Raw genomic sequence first — 24,319 nt, forward strand, 5'->3', positions numbered from 1 at the left:
TCCCCCTAAATTTAAATAGAAGCATTCCACTCTGCCCTCTTAAAATTAAGTGCTATCACAAAGCAGACACTGGAGCATAAAATACCTTTTTATTTCACCAATTTGAATACCAGAGCTTTGCCTTAAAGGGCCAGGCAACCTGAAGCTTTTCATCCAAAACAAGGCACCAGATTACTTGAGGCAGATGATATTTCATCTTAAGCATCAGGTATATTGTCCTTAACATCAAGGATTCTCACAGGATTAGCACTAAGTAGTGCCTATTACTATATTAAAAATAAACCATTTGCATGTCATTAACAAGTTTCACCCAGGTAGGGTTAATCCCTCAGTTTATTTTGTTTGTTTAACAGCCAACAGGTTCCTCACTCACTGAAGTAAAAGGCAGGAAACTCAAATGTTTTCTTCAATCCAGTCAGTTGAACCAAATGCTAATATATACATTCTTTTCCCACCATTATTACTGTCATGCTCTTTCTAGGACAATATACTATCTTTGACATAAAAATATTAACTAGGAAAGATTTCAATTAGTCAAATATAAAAACAAAGAGACATATACTTAAGGCTTGGCTTGGCTATTGTTAAATGAAGCCATAAACTGGTGAAATGAAGTCATAAGCTGGTCATACAAATACACATTTTCAATAACAGGATTTTTTTTAAGATATTAAAAAATAATTCATACCTTTGTTGATTCCACATGTGCCATTTGCAATTTAACATCAGAAAATAATCACTCCAAATGGTTCTGCCCGCTATGATTCACTACAGTGAATGATTCTGCCACTCACAGCAAATCAGAGAGTGGTTCAGAATGGCTTATTTTCCTGCTCCAATAAACTATGACTAGGCATTCAGCAGATTTTTCTTTTGTTTCTTATTATTTTGCAGAGTCGAGAAAAAATATGAAAAATAAAAGAAATAACTGAATGGGCCACTGCTTTCAAAACTTATTTAGTTTTGCTCATTTATGTCAACCCTGCTATAATTCACTTCCATTCTCCAGTTTTTCCGGTGAGTTTTCCATATCATGGAACCCTTGCCACAAGATGCCCATTCTCATTCAGATCTCAAGACACTGCTTACCTTTTCACATAAACTTTAAGCACCCACTGCCAAAGTGGATGTGTATGATAAAATATTTCATTGGCTTTTTATTCTGGAGATGACTGGCAAAAAAATCTCCTAGGTTGCATTAATTTTGTATCATTAAATCTATCCAGCAAGTATTTCACCACCCACTTAGCCATTCTGGGTCGCAGTCCAGAAGTTGACTTACATGCGATAACAATGAGGCCTTTTGACAGTTTTCAACATATTGTTTTGATTAATAGACTTTTCTTAATTGTATACTTTTCTGAATTCAAGACTCTAAAGCCATTGACTACTAAGAAATAGCTGCTGCAATTCCCTTGATCTACTTACGCTCAGGACTCCAGGAATTATCTGTAAGAAGTATTCAATATACAATGCTTAAACCTGGCGGGGAAACCACCCAGTGTCTCTCCCCAACCTTATACTTCCAGAAAAAAAAATACTGAATGATGGGCCCAGTCATTTTTCATGCCAATGTAGAGAGTTAATGCTATCTTACCATCCTGTCACTTTCCAAAACATCTCTGTCTACACACACACAAAATCACACACACACACACAAAATCACACAAACACACACACACACACACATGCACACGCACACGTACACGTATTACCTAGAGACTCCAAAAGAAGGAATGCCTACATCCAACAAGCAGGGACTAAATTGGGACACAAAAAAATATATATTATATTGCTTAAACTAGAATTATATAATGTATATTTTTCATAGAAATAATGTTATAAAGGGAGATTATAAATTCAATTTATCTATTTAAGTCATATCACCTTCTATATGCCTTTGTTCCGTAGGGTAAAGCTATGAATAGACTAGTGGGCTCCAAATTGTTTTGATCAAACAAGTTTTTAAAAATTATGAGCATAACACTATGTAAATATATAGATATATATGTAACTATATAGAGATATTGATATTTTACTGCAATATGCAGAATAAAACTTAAAATTAGGATAGGAAAGAAATAGCATACATAGATGTTTAGTATATGCCTACTATACCCTCAACAGATCACCTGCACACCTCCTAGGATATATACTCACTCTAAGTGATACACCATTTTTCTGTCCTTTAATAGTTACTTGTCTGGTGGGCAAAAACAACATATCTGCTACCTTCATAAAGATTTTGTAGTTCATAAAACATTTTCATATACATTTTCTCAGGTAATCCTCACAAAAACTGTTTCCTCGTCTTACAGACTAGGAATTTAAGTAACATGAGTGCCCCAAGATCGCCCAAATAGGCAGTGGCTAAATTAGATTAGAAACCAGGGCTATACTACAGATACATGACAGATTAAATGGGCTTTTATGTGCCAGTCTGAAAACCACACCACCACTTTTCAATATTACTTCTAGGGGAAAATGCTTTCTGAGTTCTAATTAACTGACTTGTAAAGGAACTTTTAGAAGATAACCTAATCATAAATTAGGACTACATGTATTACATATTTCAAAATAAATTTTTTTTTCATGAAGGATTATCTGAACCTTTTATTCTGCACCTAATGCCAAAGAGTAAATCATGTAAACATAAAAGTCCTACCAAGCAGTGCCGAGATAGCCATGTTCTACAAGACTGTCAGCTCATACTCAAGGCAGCATTTCCACCCTTAGATGCGCCCTTTACTTGTATATCCAATTTCATGTCCTAAAATAAACAGACCACTTTCCTTTATCAGTGTTTAAAAATCAGAGGAAAAAATCATTTGTTTTAACTATGTAAGCATTATACGTTAGCCCTGCAAAATTATACTGTTCTTTCAAAGGCAAATCGTTGCAAAAGCAGAATAGAAAAAGTCTGGAATAATGGTGTTTTGGGTCTAGAAAGGTGGCTGGAGAAACCAAAGTGTTGAGTTTTCTCTCTGCCTAGGAAGGTGAGCCAGACACTCAGACTTCTGCTGGGCTCCCTTGAGTTTTCCCTTGAGAATCTTATTTTCTTTAGATTGCCAGCAAAGATTAAATAATATTTTTGCAATGCATTTTACTTTTTAAAAACATGTAACTTCTTTGGCCTAGTAATCTGATTTCTGTGACTCTATTCTAAGAAAATAATTTAAAATATCAAAAAATCTTTTAAGCATAAGTATTTCACCATAATGTTATTTATAAAATGGAAACATAAAAAGCAATCCGAACGTCCAACAATAAGAAAATGATGGATACACTCCATGATATATCATGTATCTATTTAAAATGATGGCTACAAAAGCCATACAACCACATCAAAAAAAGTTTATGGTATATTAACTGGCAAATGCAGAATATAAGCTGCATACACGCTGTAATTATAACTACATAAAAATATTATAAGAAAAAAATAGGTTAACAGTAAATGGACCAAAATGAATCAACATTTTGGTTAGGGTTAATGGAATCATTGGCGATTTCTTTCTTTTCTATATTTTCCAATTTTCTCTGGTGTAGGTATATTATTTTTTATAATAAAAGTGGGTTTTCTAAAAACCATCTAATCATTTATAAGGAATTTCCACAAAAAAATACAAATAACTCTATCCAAAAAAAGGAAATAATATATACAGTGATTCTAAAAAGAAAAACCAAATAGCAATAAACTGAAAAAATGTTCAATCTTCTTGAGTAATAAAAGAAATATAAATTAAAATTACGAAATACAATTCTATGCCATAAAATTTACCAAAACTTAAGTTTATACATTTTGTTCTGAGAATGTACAAATACTGAAATTTTCATATGAAGATGATAAAAGTAAAAATTGGTACAATCACTCTGGAGAGAAACTTGAAACCATCTAATAAAACCGAAAAATGTGATATATCTATATACATATGCATAAACTTTAGATGCATGCACATAAAAATTACAATCATGTTCATTGTGGCATTGTTCAAAATAGTAAAAAATTAAAAACAACTTATATTTCCAACAATAAGGAAATGGATAAATAAATTTTGCTATTTTCATGATATAATATTATAAAGTAATAAAAATGAGTGGATTTGACCTATATGCAATATCATAGATACATATCATAGATAAAGCATAATATTGAATGGGGAAGGGAGCATTTAAAGAAACTTGCAATACATGCACAACAATGCTATACTAAAGCCACATACACTATAGCAATAGTATTAAAATGTACATGGGGGAGCTAAACACCAAATTCAGGACAATAACAACCCTGGAAAGAAAGAGAATTGGGGTTAGTATTCCAGAGGACCTCAGTTCTAATCAGTAATGCTAAAAAAAAAAAAAAAAAAAACCCACTTGAAGCAAGATTAGCAAAACATTAGAGACAACTGGATGCATATTTGCAGATACATAGGTGACCATTATTTTCTTTTTGCGGGGAGGGGCTTAATATTTAAGACAAAACATTTTAGAGAAACAAGCACATAAAACTGACTCATCATTCAAAAGAATAAGAATTGCCTCTCAAAGGTCCAAAATCTTAGGTCTAAAAGAAATATACAGAGCTCATATTCATAGAGGATGATCCAGCTAAGCAAAGTCCTTTGCAGCCTGCTCTGTGGTATAAGGCATGTTAGAAATGTTGCTTCTGCCTTTGTATTTGTCTAGGGAAGTGGGGAAGGGGATAACTCATCAGAAAAGATTGCAATTTACTATGGCAGGGGAATTCTTTCTCAAAAACATTTCACATAGTCATTTCAAGTGCTTCGACCACACATATTGATGTTTAGCTGTGTAGCAACATGAATCCAGTATCTTAACATCTCTGCCTCCTAGAAGGTATTGACTTGTCCGACCTACAAAGGTCTGGAGATTATCAGTGCTTCCAGAAACCCCAAGCCCTCCAGAAAACAGTCATGTGTGGAAGGACCAGGGACTCTACTGTCTCAGAAAGGCCTCCTTCAACACTCTGAGAACTGCACTTACCACACAGGCCTACACTTTAGGAAAAAGAGGTGACTATTTTGAAAGGAGCCGAGTTCTAAATCTCTGCCTGTTATTGAAGACAATGTTATTTTGTTTGTTTCAGCAGAGGGGGCACCCTGGCAGACAAACCAGAATCCAAATTAGCACATGAGACATCACAGGCACAAGAGCTCTGGCAGTTGGGCAAGCAGGCACAGTGGATGACCAGCCCCACCTGCTCAGAACACTACCACCACGTGCCTCAAACACTAAAAAGGCAGGTTCTCCATTCGAACTAACAATCTGAATAACAGAAGATTTAAGTATTGACATATCCCATTTTTTGATCCACCATTCCCTTGAAAACATCTTTTGAGAACAAGTAGCCCCAAAACGGTCAAGACAAATCAGTCCAAATTGTGTGTTGTCTGACCTCTTGGCCATCTAGTCTGCATCTGGAAGCACATTTGGAATGTGGAGCAAATCATAATGAAAGATTTTCTCCCTCCTTCCTGAATATTTCAAGAGCTTTTCAGAATTCAGCTTGCAAGTCATGCTTCATTCAAGGCAGTTGATTAGTTCCAGGGTGAAGGGTACTGGACCGGACAATAAGTGGACAACAGACATAGTGATTCATAGATTCCTCTAAGAGTTGCAGGTGTTTTTAGGACAGAATGAAAGAAACGGAGACTGAGTCAGTTCTCAAAACTGTCCTCCTGTCATAAGATTAACCAGAATTACTCACAGTAATCATAGTCATTCTCAGAAATGTCAAGTGCAGGCACTCTTCTGGGCATTCAGAGTGCTTCTCCCACTTGCAGTCTCCCTCTCTCCTTCCCTTCTTTGGAGTGGCCCAGAAAAACGATAGACTGGCCAAGGGCTCTATCTAAAACCAAAGTTGTTCACCTAAAATTAGTTACCATAATACATTAAAATATGTCTTATCAGGGACGAGCCACTCAATTATTTCAAAAGAAAAAGAAATACAGCTTTTCCAATTAAAGGCAGTAACTGGTAGTATCAGAAAAATTGAAGAAAAGCTGTGGAATAAATTACAGTGATCCTAGCCATAGGGTACTTAATTAAAAATGAAGAAGAAGAAGAAGAAGAAGAAGAAGAAGCTGATTTCAATATCTAAGGGAACCCAAAGGTACAAGAAATGCACTGTGTTTGTAAAATAAAATGTTACATACATAAAACAGCCAAGACTCATCAATACTTGAGAGTTCAAAATGTACATAATTAGTTTTGAGTTTAATTCTCCTAGTCTATGATTGCTTAAAATTAACAGAGTAAAGAATCAAAATATAGAAAAAAAAAAAGTTAAAACTCTGTTAAAGAAAACCAGTGCACATATGCTTATTGGGATATAAAACATAAATAAGCTGTATATGCAATAATACGGTTCCAAATTCTATTATATATAAAAATATCACAATCCAGATTTCCACAGTAGGTTTTAGGTTAGCCAAATAAAGATAATAATTCAGGTGCCCCAAAAAACACCCTAGCAAAACTACCTACATTAAAAAGAGTGTTTCCCCTTGAATTATCAGAGTAATTGCCAAATACTCCACTTTTTTTTCCTCTAAGGACTAAAATGTTTGAAATAATAAGATTTCATATAAAAAACTCTCTTCACTGAATCTGAATTTCACCTCATTTGAAAACCACAGCACTTCAGGTGTCCAAGTCAACTCTGGAAATCACACCTGGACACAGCCTGCCCTCAACCCTAGGAGAAATTCTGATGAAGACCCTTTTGTTTAGGCAGGTGAACTCTCCCGAAAATGAAAACTAAAGAGAACTTTGAAGAAGGCTGCTGCAGGAGGGTGGGTGAAGCAAAGGGAATGTGTATGGAGCATCTTTTATGTGCCTCTCATCTTAGGAATTTCATGGCATATGGTCCTTACAAACACCCCATAAAGTACATACAATTGCCCCCCATTGAACAGAGGAAGAAAGGGGGGCTCAGCTGGGCTAAGTGGGCACCCAAGGTTACACAGGAAGGCCGGGGAGCCAGGGTTTGAAGGTAAGACCATCCTTCGATTCTGAACACCTGCACCTAGCACAGCACCAGGGGGAGTTGGAGGCACTTCATAAGTGTTTGTTGAACTGAAACTGACCATAAGGGCCACCCACTTAGGTGCATCTGGAGACTGGCATCAGAAGGCCAATATGCAGTATGAAGGACAACAAGGAGGAGCAACCTCCTTGATCTGTCTCGGGTAAACCGAGATATTTTATCACTCAGATCTTTCATAGTCCCAACTGCCTCCTCTCATCCACTTCTCACCATTACCTCCACCCAGCTCTGGCCACCTGCCTGCCATGGGTCTGCTCTACCAATGTAGCTGCCAGCCTCAGCAGGGGCCAAGGCTGCCTGTTCTTCACCCCACTTCCCGAGGGAGCTGGCAACTATGAAAACACTGCCCTGGTGCAGCATTGTGGACCAGCCATGGCTTTCATCCTTTAGCTATTTGGGATTAACCAGGCCCTGAAGAATCCTGGCTCCCCACTGAAAGTGTTGCTCCAAAATTCCATCAATTCGCAGGTGGACATTGGGAGTAAAGCTCTGGATGGATCCGACGGGTTGGGGAGTTCTTGCATTGCTTCATGTGGGGCTTTAGGCAGAGGTTTGAAATCTAGTTACTAAAAATATCTGTCAGATATTTGCGTTCTCTAACAAAAGAGGGGTAAGGAAGATCCAGGGAGGTTTGCTAACCCCTGGCAGGAATGCCACAGCTAGCCTGGGGAAGGGTTTGAAGAGGCAAAGACATAAAGACTATGGAAAGAGGTATCCAGGCATGTGCCAGGTGGCAGAGCCTGAAGGTCATTCATTCAGCCTCCATCACAGGGTCCTGCATGGCACCCTCTCCCCTGCTGAGAGCTTTGGGGAGCACTTTCTCAGGTACCCACTCTGCACTGGATATCAGCTATTTTTAGAATAATGATAATAATAGCTAAAGCTACAACCACAGTTTGCTGATAGCTACGGTGCAAGCAAGGTTCTTTACCTATTCTAATACCCATCAATGATACTGTTATTTCTCCCATTTTGCAGAAGACAATATGGGATGGATGTTTAATGACGAGTTTCCAACACTCAAAGAGCAAGAAGCCAATCTGGATCCCCCTCCACCATGCAGCCAGTCCACAGATCACCCTAACTGCTCAAGAAATAGACCCAGGCCCCTGCCATGGTTTATCTCCTTTCCAGCTTAGACTCCCCATCCTCCTTTATCCCTTCTTCTTGACTGCCTATGCAGGAATAAACATATGAAAACCTGGCCAATCATTCTCCCTGGGGCACAACTTCTATACCCCAAGTTTCTTAAGTTTTCTTCCTACATGGTAAGGAAAAGGACTTCAATAAACCCTAAGTACATCAGAAGCTGGCTCTGCTTTCACATCTTGGCCCGCACCAAAATCAGCAAAACTTCTCTGATTAGGTTTCCTCACATTTGACACACATCAGAGTGAGCCTCATGTCTTCTCGCATAACTTTGTCTTTGCCTCAGTTTTCAGGTTCATTTCTTCACCAGAATGAATTTAACGCAGTGTAAATCAGGAGATTCAAAATCCCCACCAACAGTGGGCCTGGACCACTTCAGAGACATAAAAAAGCACCACTGGGGTCCTTGCAGTACTTAAACACGTCACAAGTCCTAGAAATGTACATCTAGAAAGAACCTTAGAGAAAGTTCTTGTCATCTTCTCATTTTACAGGAAGTAAACTGAGACTCAGAGAAGACCTGACCACTTTCCCATGACCCCACTGCCACAGTTAACATACAGCAGGGCTTGGATTCATACTAAAGACATTGAATCCGAAGTTCATCTGTCATGCTACATATATAGCCTCCTCTGATTTTATAATTTTAGCCATTAAAATATCTATATTTCGGAATATTGCCCTGAATAGCAGAAAGGGAAGAAAAAGGCAACTCAATCTTCATGGAATGCCAGATACAGGAAGGCCCTTGAAAATCATCATTAATAAAGAAATAGAGGTACGGAGGTATGAAAATATTTTCCTACTAAAATCCAGCTGGCTGATGGCAGGGCAGGGGCTCAAATTCAGTCTGCAGTCTCAGCCCTGGGCTTTTTTTGTGATGCCCTGACAAAAAAAAATTGCATAGATATAGCCATTTGGTCTTATATTCTAAAGTTATTAGTTGCCATAGTACTTCATATTTCTTACATATTTTAGACAGTTAAACTATGCACAACTATAAATATTCAGAGGTGCTATAATTATTTAGAAAACAAATAAGGACCACTCAGCCAAAATCACAGGAGACAACTAGAACATGGGTTGAATTTAAATATAAAAAAAAAACCCCATATACAGCCATTTTCAGCTGGGCGATCAAAGGTGGGCACTATCAAAACTTCATACCATAAGCTGAAATGGAGCCGAAAGGCCCACAGCCCAGGGCAAGGCTTGCAGGCCTGGACACAAGCTCCTGCTTCCAAGCCTTCTCCCCCTTGCCCTCTGCTTTCTCAGACCTCTTCCAGATCAGAGGCCGTGGGGCGGGAGGGAGGAGCTGGTTTTGTGTTCTATATAATAAAGATTTCAAAAGGCCAAGGAATGGAACTTCTATGCCTTATTCTGCAAAAGTTCATTTCTTAATATTTTTAAGTAACATTTAAGCAAACCAAAAAATTTGCAAATGTACACAAAGCCCCCTTGTGGAAGTATATTTAAAAACCATTTTGAGAACTTGAGTCAGGAAAAAATGATAGCATGTGAGATATTTTAGGCTCCCTGTGGGCCGGTCATCATGAGAAGAATATACGCAGGTATTTGACTTTGACAACAGACCAACCAGACTGCCTCCTGGACTATCTTTGTGTAACTACAGAAGCCTTTTTTTCTTCTCTTTGTAGCCACCAAAAAGAAAGTCCCAACATAAATCTTAGCAGATTTCTTCTCATTTTAATTAAATATTGCTTTTATCTGTCTTTTATCAGAGAAAAGAAATCAAGTAGCATAACTTGGTTTACCTTTTTTCTTTTTCTTTCTTTTTCTTTCTTACTTTCTGGAAGAAAACACTTTTGCATCTCCCAAGACAACAGAATCTTTTGAACTAACAAAAGCCATACAGGTTCCAAGCTATAAGTTTTTCCTAGGGAAGATTTTTAATTTTCTTCTAGGAAAAATTATCAATTTAAACATCCTCTGAAAACACATTAAAGACCACATTAGGATGGAAATGAAATGAAACGCTGCATGTTCTGTATTTTTTTAACTCAAAGAAAAACTTTTTTGACTTTCATGATGTGCATATGGCCATTAATTTCAATGTCATATTATGGTTTTTGGCTGAACAGACAGTATGTATGTATGTATGTAAGCAAACAAAACAAATGCATTTTATATTCAAATTTATACAACACCATACATTTTTATGCTGTTTATTTGAAAATTAATTTTGGCTTAGGCCTCAGAGACAGCAAATGTTGTCAAGATTTGAGGGCTACCTGAAAAGCCTTGGGGACAGCATTACCCTTATGCATAAGAAACAGCAAAATAAAATAAAAATAAATGAATTTCCAAATACGTCATGGCTAATCCCTTGAGCTGACCTACAAATGAATTATGGAGGTTTTGCTACAGGACTGAGTAGATCTGGTGATTTCACTGAGAGATTTATCTTATTTTCCAACTTATTTTCATATCTTATTTCCTTTTCTTTTAGAATTAGACTGTAAATAAAAAGGCTAAGACTGAATGAAGCTCCCTTTCACGGCACTCATATTGGATTGATAAATTAAAACGGTGAGATGAGTTTTGTATGACCCATCCTCGAGGATTTGGGAAATTTAGCCGATGCAAAACAAGGCATTAATTTGGAGAGGCCTAGCTACTTACAATGCTTAGTGTTCTGACAATGATGAATGGCATCATTCCAAGCAAATGGTAATTTCACTTTTTGTGACAGTACTTTAGAGCAAAACCGACTTTCTTCGCACAAAGAATTTGCAATCCTATTGAACAGAGGCAGTACCTGAATATCAGAAATCCTTCATTGTTTAAGTATCATCTGATATTCTTGATTGGCTTCAGACTGAAGGTTGGAGTTGAATTAGGGAGAACGGAGGTTAAGTCCTAACCTTGAAAGACTTAGCAGCCATTGAAACACTGCCTTTGGGCACTTATTGGCCTGTATTTATCAAAAAAAAACTTTTCAATTCAATGAAGGGAGGGAGAAAACACAAAACTTGTCACATTCATCAAGTGAAGCCACTGGAAAGACATCTACAGAACACCCAAAAAGCATAATCTTTCCGAAGCGCTGATAGAAATGGTAATTGGATGGGTCAGGGAATAATACATCCAAAGCAGGGGCAATGCAGAATATTGCAAAAAATCAAGGTCAAAAATAAAAAAAAAAAAACACCATCCTTTTTAACTTGCAAAAAACTTACACTTGGCCTTTGTACTAAGGGAAAAATATACCTGTTGCTACCCACAATTTATGTCCTCTCAAAAGCCTCTTAAAAAGACCCTTTGAACATAAAAGGCATTAAAGACCCTCATTCTCACAGCGCCTAAGAAAGCTTCACCTTAATATTGGCTCCATTAAAATATGTTTTCTGAAAGCAAAAAAAAAGAGAGAGAGAGAAAGAGAGACTTTTAAAGAGAACAACTAAAAGCAGTTTGACTCCTTTTCTAAATCTAGCCCATCCATCTTTCAGCAGAGAAGGTATACCCTGGGGGGAGGAGGGAATATATTGAATATATTAAACTCTTCCCTGAGAGACTGCCAAAAAAAAACAAAAACAAAAACAAAACAGACTCTTGGAGGACTGGCAGAGAATACCAACATTGTATCCCAAAAGGAGAACAGACCTGATGAATCATAAAGTCTTGTTTACATGTCTTCCTGCCTTCTTTGCTAATGAGCTAATATCAGGACAGAGCCAAATGACACATGTAAACAGATGAGCCGTCTGGGGATGCCACATTGTCCCGTTTTTTATCTTACACAAACACCTCTGCACTGAACTTGGAAGGGTTTTTGGCACAACATAGAGAGCTGATATTCTGAGCTACATCCGACTGAAAAAGAAAGGGATCTGGTAAAGGGGTGTGTATTTCAGTTTGGTGGAAGAGTGCAGATGCAGGTGTCTCCTTACTGACAAAAGTATCAGTTAAGGGGGAATTAGTCTCTGAAAAGACAGTGTCTGGAGGCCCTCTTCGTTCCAGGGAATAAAGCAGAACACCTGTAAAACCTCCTTAGATAGGTTCTTTAAAGAGTTAAAAAGAAACAATCCAAAGCTCACCCTTGCATTTCCCTGTAAACTATATAAATGTACTGATATGTAAGAAAAGGCAGCATAATTTGTTAATTTGCAAAATTCTAAGATGCCTGTATACCCTTTCCTATTATTCCAGGAACTGAACTTTCCACATTAGAGTTCTACAGTGATGTAAGGAAGAAGACAGGGTTTATGATTTGTGCTGACAGAGCCACATCATATTTTAGGGAGACGACATCGCTATTGATGGCTCCTTCTAATCTATTCCCAGTAATATGCTCATCTGTATGTTCTCCCCGGGCACCAGAAGTACGATCTCAGATCCCTAAAACAGTATGTCATTTCTTTCCACAAATCTCATATGCACATATATTATTATTATTTAACGTTTATTAAGTGCCAACAGTATGCTAGGCACAATAGACATAGGGGGCCATAAAAACATATTTAACGCATCAAAAACCACAATAAAAGGACGCTGTGTTTGTGACAGAAGACAATAAAAATCTTTGCAATTCATAGTTAAAGATGAAATGCACCCCTGGTCCCAGAGCAGCCTTGGTACAGCGCAGCACATCAAAAATGTATTGGAATTTTCACTCAGCCGGAGTGAGGGAGGTTATGCATACCTGACAATTAAATGCAGCTTTCTTCAACTTCATGATGTTCTGCAACAATGAATTCTCTAATAGCAAAGCATTAATTAATTATCTGGTTAATCCTCAGGATTCCGCATCACCTCCAAACATATAGATACACTCTATGCTAAGCACTATGATAGGCATTTAAAATGCATTTCTCTGTATAACAGTTGGGTGTGCAGTTATTTATTTTGCTTAAATTTGGAAAGGGGAAATGATTCACCCTAGGTCCAGCTCAAGAATCACTGTCAGTTTTCCTAGAGTTGCAGCTCTTTCTCTTCTTTCTCTCTCTCTCTGTCTGTGTCTCTCTCTGTCTCTGTCTCTCTCACACACACACTCACACACGCACACACACACAGAGGTGAAGAGTGATAAATGCCATCCACAAGCTTGGGGATTTAAAATTAATAAAATATCAAATAACCAATTTGGACATGTATAGAAACAGCATTAGCCTGGCCAAGGCAGACGTATATGCTAAGGGTCTCAACTTCCTCACTTGCGCTAAAGCTTTTCGTCATGGTTTACTGCAGGGCAAGAGCACTAACTCTGGAGCCACATTTTATGCGTTTGAATACTGGTTCTGCCATTTCTTAGCTGTGTGCCTCTAAGCACATTAATTAAAATTTCTCTACTTGAGTTTCCTTACATGTTAAAAATATATGAGAAAATAGTAATTTATTTCACAGACCTATTATGAGGGTAAAATGAGTTAATGTATAGAAAAAGCTTAGAACGGTGTACAGCACATGGTAAGTGCTTCAAAAGCTACTATCTCGTCAGAGTCTCAACACTAAGAAGCAGATAATGTGCTGCTTTATGATAAAAAGACAATGTTACTGATGCTCTATATGAGTAAACCAAATTGCTTTCCTATTAGCAAAGATAAATGTACACTAGCCATCCAATTAACTCTCTTCTTTTCAACCTTTCATGAACTCAAGTGAATCTACAAGACAAGCTGGCTAAGACCCCACAAAGTTGGCTTTTCCACGGATCACCTTCACTGAACAACAGACAGACAGGATAAGGATTCACAAAAGGCCCTGAGGAGGTGTTATGAATGAATGAATGAATGAATAAATGAATCATTAGACCCTGAGGCCCTGAGGAGGTATGAATGAATGAATGAATGAATGAATCATTAGACCCTGAGGCCCTGAGGAGGTGTTATGAATGAATGAATGAATGAATAAATGAATCATTAGACAGCGCTTAGAAGATCACAGAATCCAACTGAGGATTCAATTTATAAATTCAGGGTGTTCTTTGAAAACATGCAACTCTCAACAATATGTGGACTACATGTATATTTTCCATATACTTTTACATACTTTTTACAGAGAACTTTAAGACAGGAGAAGTAAATTTTAAATCACTAAACAGGGCTCACTGTTCACTACCCAAGTGATAGTTTTAGTTGGAGAAAAAGTCAAAGTTAATGACTAAGTTAAAGTTTTTGGATTATCAGTTAACATCAATGGATATGCATTCCTTAGCCAAATTAGGATGAATAATCAAAGCTGCAGTATGTGGGAAAATATTCAGAGTTGCTACGTGGTACAAAGAAAGGAGAGTTATTGTTTTCTAATATTTCTTTTATTGTCACAAATATCCAGGGATTAGACAATTAACTGCTATAAATTAAGGGCCGTCTAAATTATAAGGTTTGCCCATTAACAAGTATAAAATAATTCTCTAAAAAAAAAAACTAAAAAGTGTATGATATAGATACAAGTGTATGATATAAATACAATTCTTTAAAATTATTTAAATATCACTATTTCCTTGATGGTCAATTACCCAATGGAAATTAAAAACCCATCAGGACTACTTCAGTGATACAACTCAAGATACTATTCTTCAGGAAATTACTCTGGGGCACAGAAACTTTTTTAGGCTTTCACACTTTTCCTAACTACTCTCTTTCTGGAGGGATATGGCCTCCTTTTTGTAGCTCCAAGCTTAAAAGTAGTGCCTTTTAATTATACACAGACTTATAAAGCCAGACATATTTAAATGTAATTTTGTTACTTGTACATGCAAACTCAAGCCTGGAGATGATGAAATGTTGCTAAAATTATCCTTATCCAGTAAAATTTATTGCAGTGATGAAAATCTTGACATCTATTCCAAAGTTCAAATTAAATTTCATCATAATACAGTAGCCTGAGTTGGACCAAAGTAAATAAGCAATTATTTATAGTAATTGTATGTGTGTGTGTTGCATGTATTTAACTTTCCAGAAGTCAGTGAACCCACATTGTGAGGTCCGCAGAATTAATTATGAGGGTACACAAAAGGGTATATTCTTCAATGATCTCAGAGCCCATCTGCCTAATACCCACCTGTCTAGTGGCTTTCATTTAACCACACATTATGGCACCGATATAAACTTTTGGATTCGGGTAAAACCAGTGCCATTTCCCAAGATATTTGCCTGCTAATAAACACAGACCGAAGGGGAAGTGTTGAAAGTTACAGCAATATTTTTCCTGTAATGTTTGATACGAATCCCAGCTGCATAACATTGTATGGTAATAACCATTATTTAATTAACAGATGAAGAAGCCCTTTTGAGCTGCTCTGGCAGATTTTGAACTTGATCTTCTATCATTTGATGTCATGCAAGACCAGATAAATGACAAGTCTTTCGAGAGTCTGCAGAGCCCCTTTAGAACAGCTGCACAGTCTTCCCCTCTTCTTTGCAGCAGGTTTCTCACTTAAGAAAAAAACACGCTTCATTACATCGCCTCTTACTTGAGCTGCAAGGGTCTATTCAAGGAAGATAAGCCTCTTAGAAATGAAGTAGCGTTGAATTTAGGTTTTGAGTGACAGCAGGAAGATTTATCCATTCAACAGACAATACCGCTTTCTCTGCATTAATCTAGGAGGCGGACAATGATCTGTTTTTAAGGCCTCGTCTCATCTCTTTCCCACAGCAGAAGGTGATTAGAGTTAGGAAACAGGGACTGTGAAAGAAAACTTGAGCGCTATCTCTCCAGCCCTCCTGTTTCCTGAGGGGGTAAGAGGGAGCCCTAGGCCAAGGGCATCAATCACAGATTCACAACAAGGATATGATGCTTCACTGTTGGGAAACCAATAGGCCACAGGTAAAGGGGTGAGCCCCAGAACCCAAAGAGTAAATCATTATTGTTAATCTCCCAAAGAGGAAAGAAAGCACAAAGTAGCTCCTCACAAGCAAAATCCCTTGAATTCTTCCGGCGGGGGCGGGGCGGGGGGTGGTAGAGGGGGAGGCAGATAAAAATGTCAGGAATCTTTTGGCTTTAAATGATATTCCACCACCTATTCACAGGTAAGGTTCAAAGAAGTCCCAGAACAGCTGGTCTGCCAACAGCAGCCTAGAGAGAAGGAGGCAAAGATTCTGCTCAACAATCACAGCAATGCCAGGCAAAATCTGAGTGTTTACACAACACAATTATTTCATCTCACCTTTTATAGCCATCTTCCCTGACTTAAAAAGGGCTTCCACAAAAATCCCCATACCACAATTATTCATTTGAAGTGTCCTTCTCTGCCAAGCACTGACCACAGAGCCCACCACGAACAACTTATAGACTGCTAGCAACCCATGAGGATATTAAACTGGAGTCCAGCCTTAGAATCCCATTTTACAGGCAATATCTGGCACTATCTTTAGCATGGGAGGCTTGCCACTTTAATAGTAGAATCATTGCTTGTACTTTGTGGCACATAAATAGATGAGCGAACTTTAGAGTGAATGTGATGGCTTAAAACAATGCTTCCAGTTTGGGACATGTATATTTTGTATGAGTTTCAAACAATACTGCTACTCTCACATCAAATGATCCAGAGATGCATTTTGTACACCACTCACAATCTTGCTCCTTTTTGCTTTAGCTCACCAAGAAGGTATCCAAATATCAAATATCTAAAAATAAATAACATGAAATAAAATGTTCATCTCCAGTTACCCTCAAAGTACTCCTGCATCAAAATAGAGAGCCCAACAAAATTTACAACCAAAATTTCAGAAAACAAGTATAAAGCAAAATGCTTTTGCATAGTACCTATTCTCCTGAAAAGGCAGTTTATGTAGCCTAGGAGAGACTCTCATTCAAGTGTGAGTAATTAAGTTAGTAAGTAAGAAAGCAGAGTGAAAGTCACAGACATTACCACAGAATTAGATCAACTTGCCCCAAATGACTTCCAAATTTGAGAGCAGATTGTGTGTTCTCCAGAAATCAATACAGAGTCATCACATTTTGACATTTCCTATTGTTAAATTGTGTTTCATTTTGTTTTTGCAAAATGTCATATTGAGACTTTTTTGACATTCTGTTGGAAATACCTGTTTGTCAATCTTAAAGCTACTGTCACTGGCCAAACACAGTGGTGGCGGGGTGTAACCCACGTTTCAATTCTCCTAGGAGCCCAAATCCAACACAATGTAGCCTGAAGAAGATTCTGAAGGGGGAAAAAAAACACCACCAAGACGCCTTTGGAAATCCCACATAACATGATAGCACAGTGGCTACACCCGCTTACTGGACAGTTCTTTACAAAAGCAATAACAATTCAAAGCAAAACAAAACAAAAAAGCACAAAGTAGCTGTTATTCTCATATTATACAATTTGATCTCAGAAAAGATAGTTTTATTTTTATTACCTCTGGGCCTCAAATTTCTTAAAACTCACCTACACCATTATTATAGAAAACTTCTTTTTACTGGCTTCCATAATCAAGAGTTGACCCCCCAGGTGGCATAAAAAAGCAAATTGCCTCCACCATCAAACCCTCCCTAATAAGCCTAATCAGCACCTAACATGATAGTCTTTATTTTCTTTCTTTCTTTCTTTCTTTCTTTCTACCTTTTTTTTTTTTTTAATTACTGAAGACTCCTGTTTTAAAGAAATCCCTAATTGCTTCATTTTGAGATGTTATGTTTAACCTCAGGAAATGGTGCTATAAGACCTGGCAAACAGCTTTCTGGTTGTTTCAATCAGTACCAGATTATGAAGTCCAGCCGAGTAAGAACTCTATTCATTTTCTTGCCCTGTCATCTTGATCTTATTTGAATGTCTGGGGAGCTGGAGGTGCTTAGCCAGCCCTGGGTTTCAGGAGTGGGGGTGGGAGCACCAGGGAGAGCTATGCGATGTGTTAGAGACACTGAAAGTTTTCATTTTGACTCCTTAATGAGAGCGACCTTTGACATGGGCTGATGAGTTCCATGCTTGTCCTGGTGTGCTTTCTGAAAACATTTGACACTGGTCACAGGTCTGACAGGGACATGACTAATGAAGTCGCGGTATAAAAATAATGGGCTGCAATCGCAAGTCATTTGCATGAAACCAAACTCCTTAAAAACTTGTCTCTGTTCACTTTCTGTTTTCTAAATGAGTCAATAATATGAATCAGATGGCTTGAAGGCAAGAGATCCCAAATATTCCTTCTATAAGTTTGGTAAATTAGTTGGCATTTGGTGCAATTTTTGTTGCCTTGAGGCCTGGTTTAAATTGGACTGTAGTTACTAAATTGCTGGGGCGATTGCAGAATGTGTAGGATAATACATAATACCTTGTTTTTCTTAAGCGTTTCGTCAGAGAGCTTCTTGTGAGGTCAAGGAACCCAGACAGCTCTTTGCAGGGAATATCAAGGGAAAGTAAACGAAGAAGAAATGGAAGGGGTAAGGGTGGATGTCTTCAGAGGAGGGGGGAATAAAAAGAGGGGAAAAAAGAAGAGACAAAGAGACAAAACCAAATTAAAAAGAAAAAGCATAAGGCAACATGGATTAAAGTCCAAAAATGCAAAAGGAGAGAAAGGGTAGGGAAAAAAGTTAAAGAGAAGAGAATGGAAAAATGAATGCAGAGGAGTTAGAGTAACAGGGGAAATGGGAACTACAAGAAAACTTTTAAGGAAGGAACCTTAAAAAAGAAACTGCCATTTCTATTTTAGTTTATCCTACGAAACTGTGTACTATTTACCCTCACAGAGTGCTAAGCGTCTACTAACTAAAATCCTGTGTTGTACAGGAGCCCACACAATAGGGCCAACTCTTGCTTTCTTTAGTCCCCATGTGACCCAGCCCAAGTCCCCGATGGTTCCTTCTTTCACCTAAAATTCAAAACACCTCCAATCATGGGGAAGCTTTAAGCAAAACCCAATCGTCATTTGACCAGCTGTATCAGAAGCAGCAGCCATGAGGGGGCACATTGCACACATTCTTTTCTAGAGCCTTCTTCCTATGTGGCTTGTCATTCATGATTTAAATACTTGAGATTTTCTTTATAATTTGTCAGTTTCAGCACATCTATTTGGGATTTCATTTTGTTCACCTGGCATATATGACAAAATTAAATATCACGTATTCCTAAAGTTAAATAAAAAGAAATACCGACGATTTACAGATACACACATGCAACAAAAGAGCAAATGAATAAAAGATTGGCACAGGGAAAAGTATACACACAAGCTTGGAAATGAATCAGCTCTGGCTGATCTGCAGCCTTGGGAAATTTTCTTAATCTCATTGAGCTTTTGTTTCTTTAAACACAAAGTGGAGAATTAAAAGATTATTTTATAAAGTATTAGCAAAGTACCTGGCACACCGTGAGTAGCTAGAATGAATGAATTATGAATGAATGAATGTAGTAGGAATTTTTTTTGTTCTTCACCTTCAAAAAAGTATTTCTCACCTTCCATTTCTACATAAGAAATCAATAATAATTCTACTGATATCTCTCAGTAACACTGATGATGCAGGAATAGAAAACACACATAATTCCACAAACTACATTGCAGCTGCACATTCTTCTCCCAAAAACCTGAAATCCAAAAAAACTGACAACTGACACATGTTCTTTCTCTTCCTCTCTCTTTCTCCCGCCGCCCCCCCAACACCGCTTCACTCTCTCTAAATGACCGTATGTCAGATCCTCAGATCCCCACTCACATCTTAGGATCACTACATATCAGCCATCGCCTATATTTACTCAAACTGAGAAATAATGTTCACAATTTGACTTTATAATATTCAAAATAAGCAAATAATTTTAAATCAAATTTTTGACAAATATTTCATTGCAGCCTAATTCTTAAAAAATGAATAAATCATGGTCACTTTCAATTCATTAGAATTGGCTAAATTCCGGCCACCCCAAACCCCAGTTATCCTAGATACATATGCACTTACTCTATCAATTCTTCCTTACCTGGTAACTTAAATCATGTTCACTTTAATATTATGTAATACATTTAATATAATATTAATGAGACTTCTGTGTCCATAAACAAGTTGTGTTCTTGTTTACTGAAATAAAGGTGTAGAAGATATTCTCATTCTAGAAAACAAAGCTGACATTAAAAGACAGCAATTAACCTTAGAATAAATTTCAAGAAATCTAAACAACAAAATGAAGTAGAGGCGGACAGAAGAAAGTAAAAAAAAAAAAAAAGGTTAGAGGAAGTCTGAGAAGGCTCAAAAGGAAGAAGTTTGGAAATTTTAGTATATTTCCTGTTGAATTCAAGTGTACTACTGATAAACTTCTAAAGAAAGTGGGCTTTAACAACTGGGTACAACAGTGAGCCACCAAGAAGTCATTCTTCCTCTCAAAGTCGGTAAAGCCAAGAGCCACATAAAATACTCCACACAGAGCAGCATGATATTTACATTTTAAAGAATAAATATGAACTGAAATGAAACACAATAAAAAGCACTAACACAATGAAAAATAGACCTTAAGTGGAAAAGACAAAAGAAATTCTAGTATTTCACCCTAAGAAAGTGATAAAGAATCAAATGTTAAAGAATCTTATAAGAATGATGTTGACTGGTTATCCACCATTTCTACAGATTATCAAATAAGATGAAATGGGGAAAATAAAGAAAATCTTCTTGGCAGGAATAAACTCAAGAGTGTTATTAAATATAGGAAGAGACGACCAATAGAAGTTATGGAGTAGAGGTCTTTAAAAAACTTTAAAAAATGGGAGCAATGACCATCTGTCTTAGGTGTTTTGTGTCTTTACCTGCCTGGAGGCTAAATACTGAATCATTACCAAATGTACAATTCTATTATCCCAGAGATTGATGTCATTACTCTTGAAGTTTAATGCATGGGAATGAAACAGGCAATTGAACAGTGCTGAACTGAAGATTTAAGGGTGGAAACAGATGATGATAGAAGTCGAGCATTTAATTTCTCCAAAACTCCACAGAAGATAATTCCATAAAAATAAAAGTTCATTGAAGTTCTATTTTGTCTTTTACTTATGTGTGTATATAGCTCATTTTCTCTATTAAACCATAAGCTACTTGAGGGCAAGAGACATTATATATTCATCTTATTTTCCCCTTTCGACCAGGGTTGAGATCCAGGTGTCAGATCTATAGGCACCTTGTAAAGCCTTATCTGCCAGTGTCCTATCCAACTAGTTTGTTTCCTAGACTCTAGAGGTTAACTATTTTAAATATAATCTCTACCCAACCCTTCCTGAGAGCAAAATCTTCATGAGAGTGGGGAGTATTGTCTGCTTTGTTCATTAATGAATCTACAGCATCTAGAATAGCTCCTGGCATGTGGTTAGTTAGTATTCAATGAATATTGGTTGAATAAATTGTTGATATTCGATGTATTTGTTGAGTGCTGTTCAGGAATAATTTTTTTTTAATTATCCCAGACAGAAAAAAAATGTTAAGAACATTCTCAGGTGGTTCTGTATCCTTAGATGCAAACCCATACAAATCCTAACTTCTTTTTCCTCTCCCTCCTTATTATATTCCTATGTAAGAATACATATGACCAGCAAGTTACAACATGGTATTTCAAAAAAAAGAAAGTGTTTAAATAAAACCAATAGCCCCACAAAGAACAACTACTACAACTGTTATTTTTTTTACATTTTCCTTTCAAAATCTTCAAATATCTGTCTAATCAATAAGTAGTCTTAAAGCTAATTGCACGATCCATTTCTCTGCAAGTAAAAAGGAGTGAGAATATTTGATCACCAGAGAGAAGGCATCATGAAAACCATAGAACTTTATAAACTATTTAATTTAAAAAATTGGACATTATAAATTGCACCCTGCATTTTAATTTCTCCTTTTGTTTTTCCCATACTTTTATATTTTAAGCATCTAAAGCCAAAAACTAGTTTTCCATCTGGTTAGCATAATTTATTTATTGCCTTAGGCACAGATTTGCAATGTAATGTAAATAACAATACTATTTTGCATGTTATCATACCTCTAGAAATTCTTTTCCAACATTAATTTTTACAACCCTCCTCAAGGAATAGGTGAACACTGATATTATTAGGGCTCAGGCTATTAAAATATGGCTTAGAGAAGAACATATTTTCAAGAAAGTTTTAATTTACCATTTGCCAATTCAGTGCTATATGAGTGCCTACTGTGTTTCACTAGATCCCACAAAAAAGCATTTGCCTCATAACATCCCAATAGAACAAATAATTTTACACTCTTCCCTTAGTCGGGCAGGTAGGTGGCTGAGTCCTATTGCTTTATCTGTTTGTTTTAATAGATCTCTATGTCTGCATGATACCAAAGCTCAGTCTGTCCAGATACATAAATGAAATTACTCAAGTTTGGCCAGTTCTTAAAGCATAACCATCTGACAACACTCTTTGTGCACTGGCTTTTAAAAACAGCTTCCCATTTACAAAGTACCAGCAGTTGATATTGGCATTGATGTAGAAATAGTAGAAGAAATCATAGTAGTGGTAGTAACAAGTAACATTTATTGAGGACTATATGAGAGTTCTAAGCACCTTACAAGTTTTAATACATTTAACTTTCATAATAATCTCTAAGTGCAATTATTATCCCCTACTTAGTAGATATGGAAAGTGGGGCAAAAAGAGGTTGATAATTTCCTGAAGTCTCACAGCTGATAAAAGGTGGGATCAGCATTCCACAGCCTGAAACCAATATTTATTGAGCATCTATATTTTTGCCAGGCACTTTACAACTCTTTGACTGCCCAATATTTCCTATAATAGAGAAATAACTATCCTATATTTTGATTCGGCAATGAAAAACCTGGAATTGCCCAAATCTTTCTGATAATCACTCTCTTACCTAAAACAGTAAAAACTAAGAAAATAGTAATACAGGTTTTACTGACATGGTTATATATGGCATGGATTAGCACATGTGAACCCATACACACACACACACACACACACACACACACAATCACCTGTTGAACTGGGCAGTTCAGAGAGCTAGTAGTGCAATGAAGTTTAGGGAAATCAGTCAAACCGGTTAACTGACACTCTATGGAACACAAAGAGAAGGGGAGGAGATCCAAATATACATCGGATCTCATTTTTTCACTTTTTAATATTCTGTACTGGAATCATAAAATGACCTAACCCTAGAGCCTACAAAATATTGAGAAGGAAAGTGTAAGGACAACAGATGTAGCTTCTAATGCCAATCCGAGACTGTATTCACCTAGTTGCAGAGTTATATCATTGTATGCTGTCATAACCTAATCCTTCATGGAACGAAAAATTTCCAGTTCCATCTCCATGTCTTTTATCTTTGAAAAATGCACTTTTTTATTTGTTTACAGAGTCTTATTATTCACTTACCAGGAAAAAAATTACCACATTTACATTAATGCCTTTCCTCACGGTGGCCAGGACATGGAAGCAACTGAAGTGTCCTACGATAGATGATTGGATAAGAAGCTGTGGTACATATATACAATAGAATATTACTCAGCCATAAGAAGAGGTGAAATACTGCTATTTGTAACAACATGGATGGATCTCGAGATAATCATGCTAAGCGAAAAAAGCTAGACAAAGTTCAAAACCACATGATATCACTTATATGTGGGATATAAACCTAAAAGCAACAAACAAATAAGACAAAGATTCATGGACATGGACCATAGACTAGTGGTTACTAGAGGGTGGAGGGAGAAGGGGGATGGGGGAGGTAGATGAGGTAAAAGGGGTCAAATATGTGGAGACAGAAAGAAATCTAACTATGGGCAGCGAACACACAATACAATACGTATATGCCTTACTGCTGAATTGTACACCTGAAACTTACTGGATTTCGTTAACCAATGTCATCATAATAAAAATAAATTTTTAAAAATGAAAAATAAAAAATAATTAATTAATGCTGTCAGCCAAAATTAAATGCTGGCCTTAAGATTCAGCTCCAGAAGTAGCCAAGGGTAAGTATAACTAATTTGTTCATCTAATTGGTATAATAATTCAAACTGTTGCTCTCTCAACCATATTGTAGTTGCAGAAACCAGAAGAAAATTATAAATACAAAAGAATATTTATTATTTGATTTAATCAAAATAAAATTACAGGAGATACCTGGATATGTAGGGTATCTTTCATCTTTGAAGTAGTTGTATCTTCTGCATAATAAATATTATAGTTTTCAACATACACA

Source organism: Pteropus medius, unplaced genomic scaffold (genome assembly GCF_902729225.1).
Source record: "Pteropus medius unplaced genomic scaffold, Ma_sr-lr_union100, whole genome shotgun sequence".
In the NCBI taxonomy this organism is placed as follows: Eukaryota; Metazoa; Chordata; class Mammalia; order Chiroptera; family Pteropodidae; genus Pteropus; species Pteropus medius.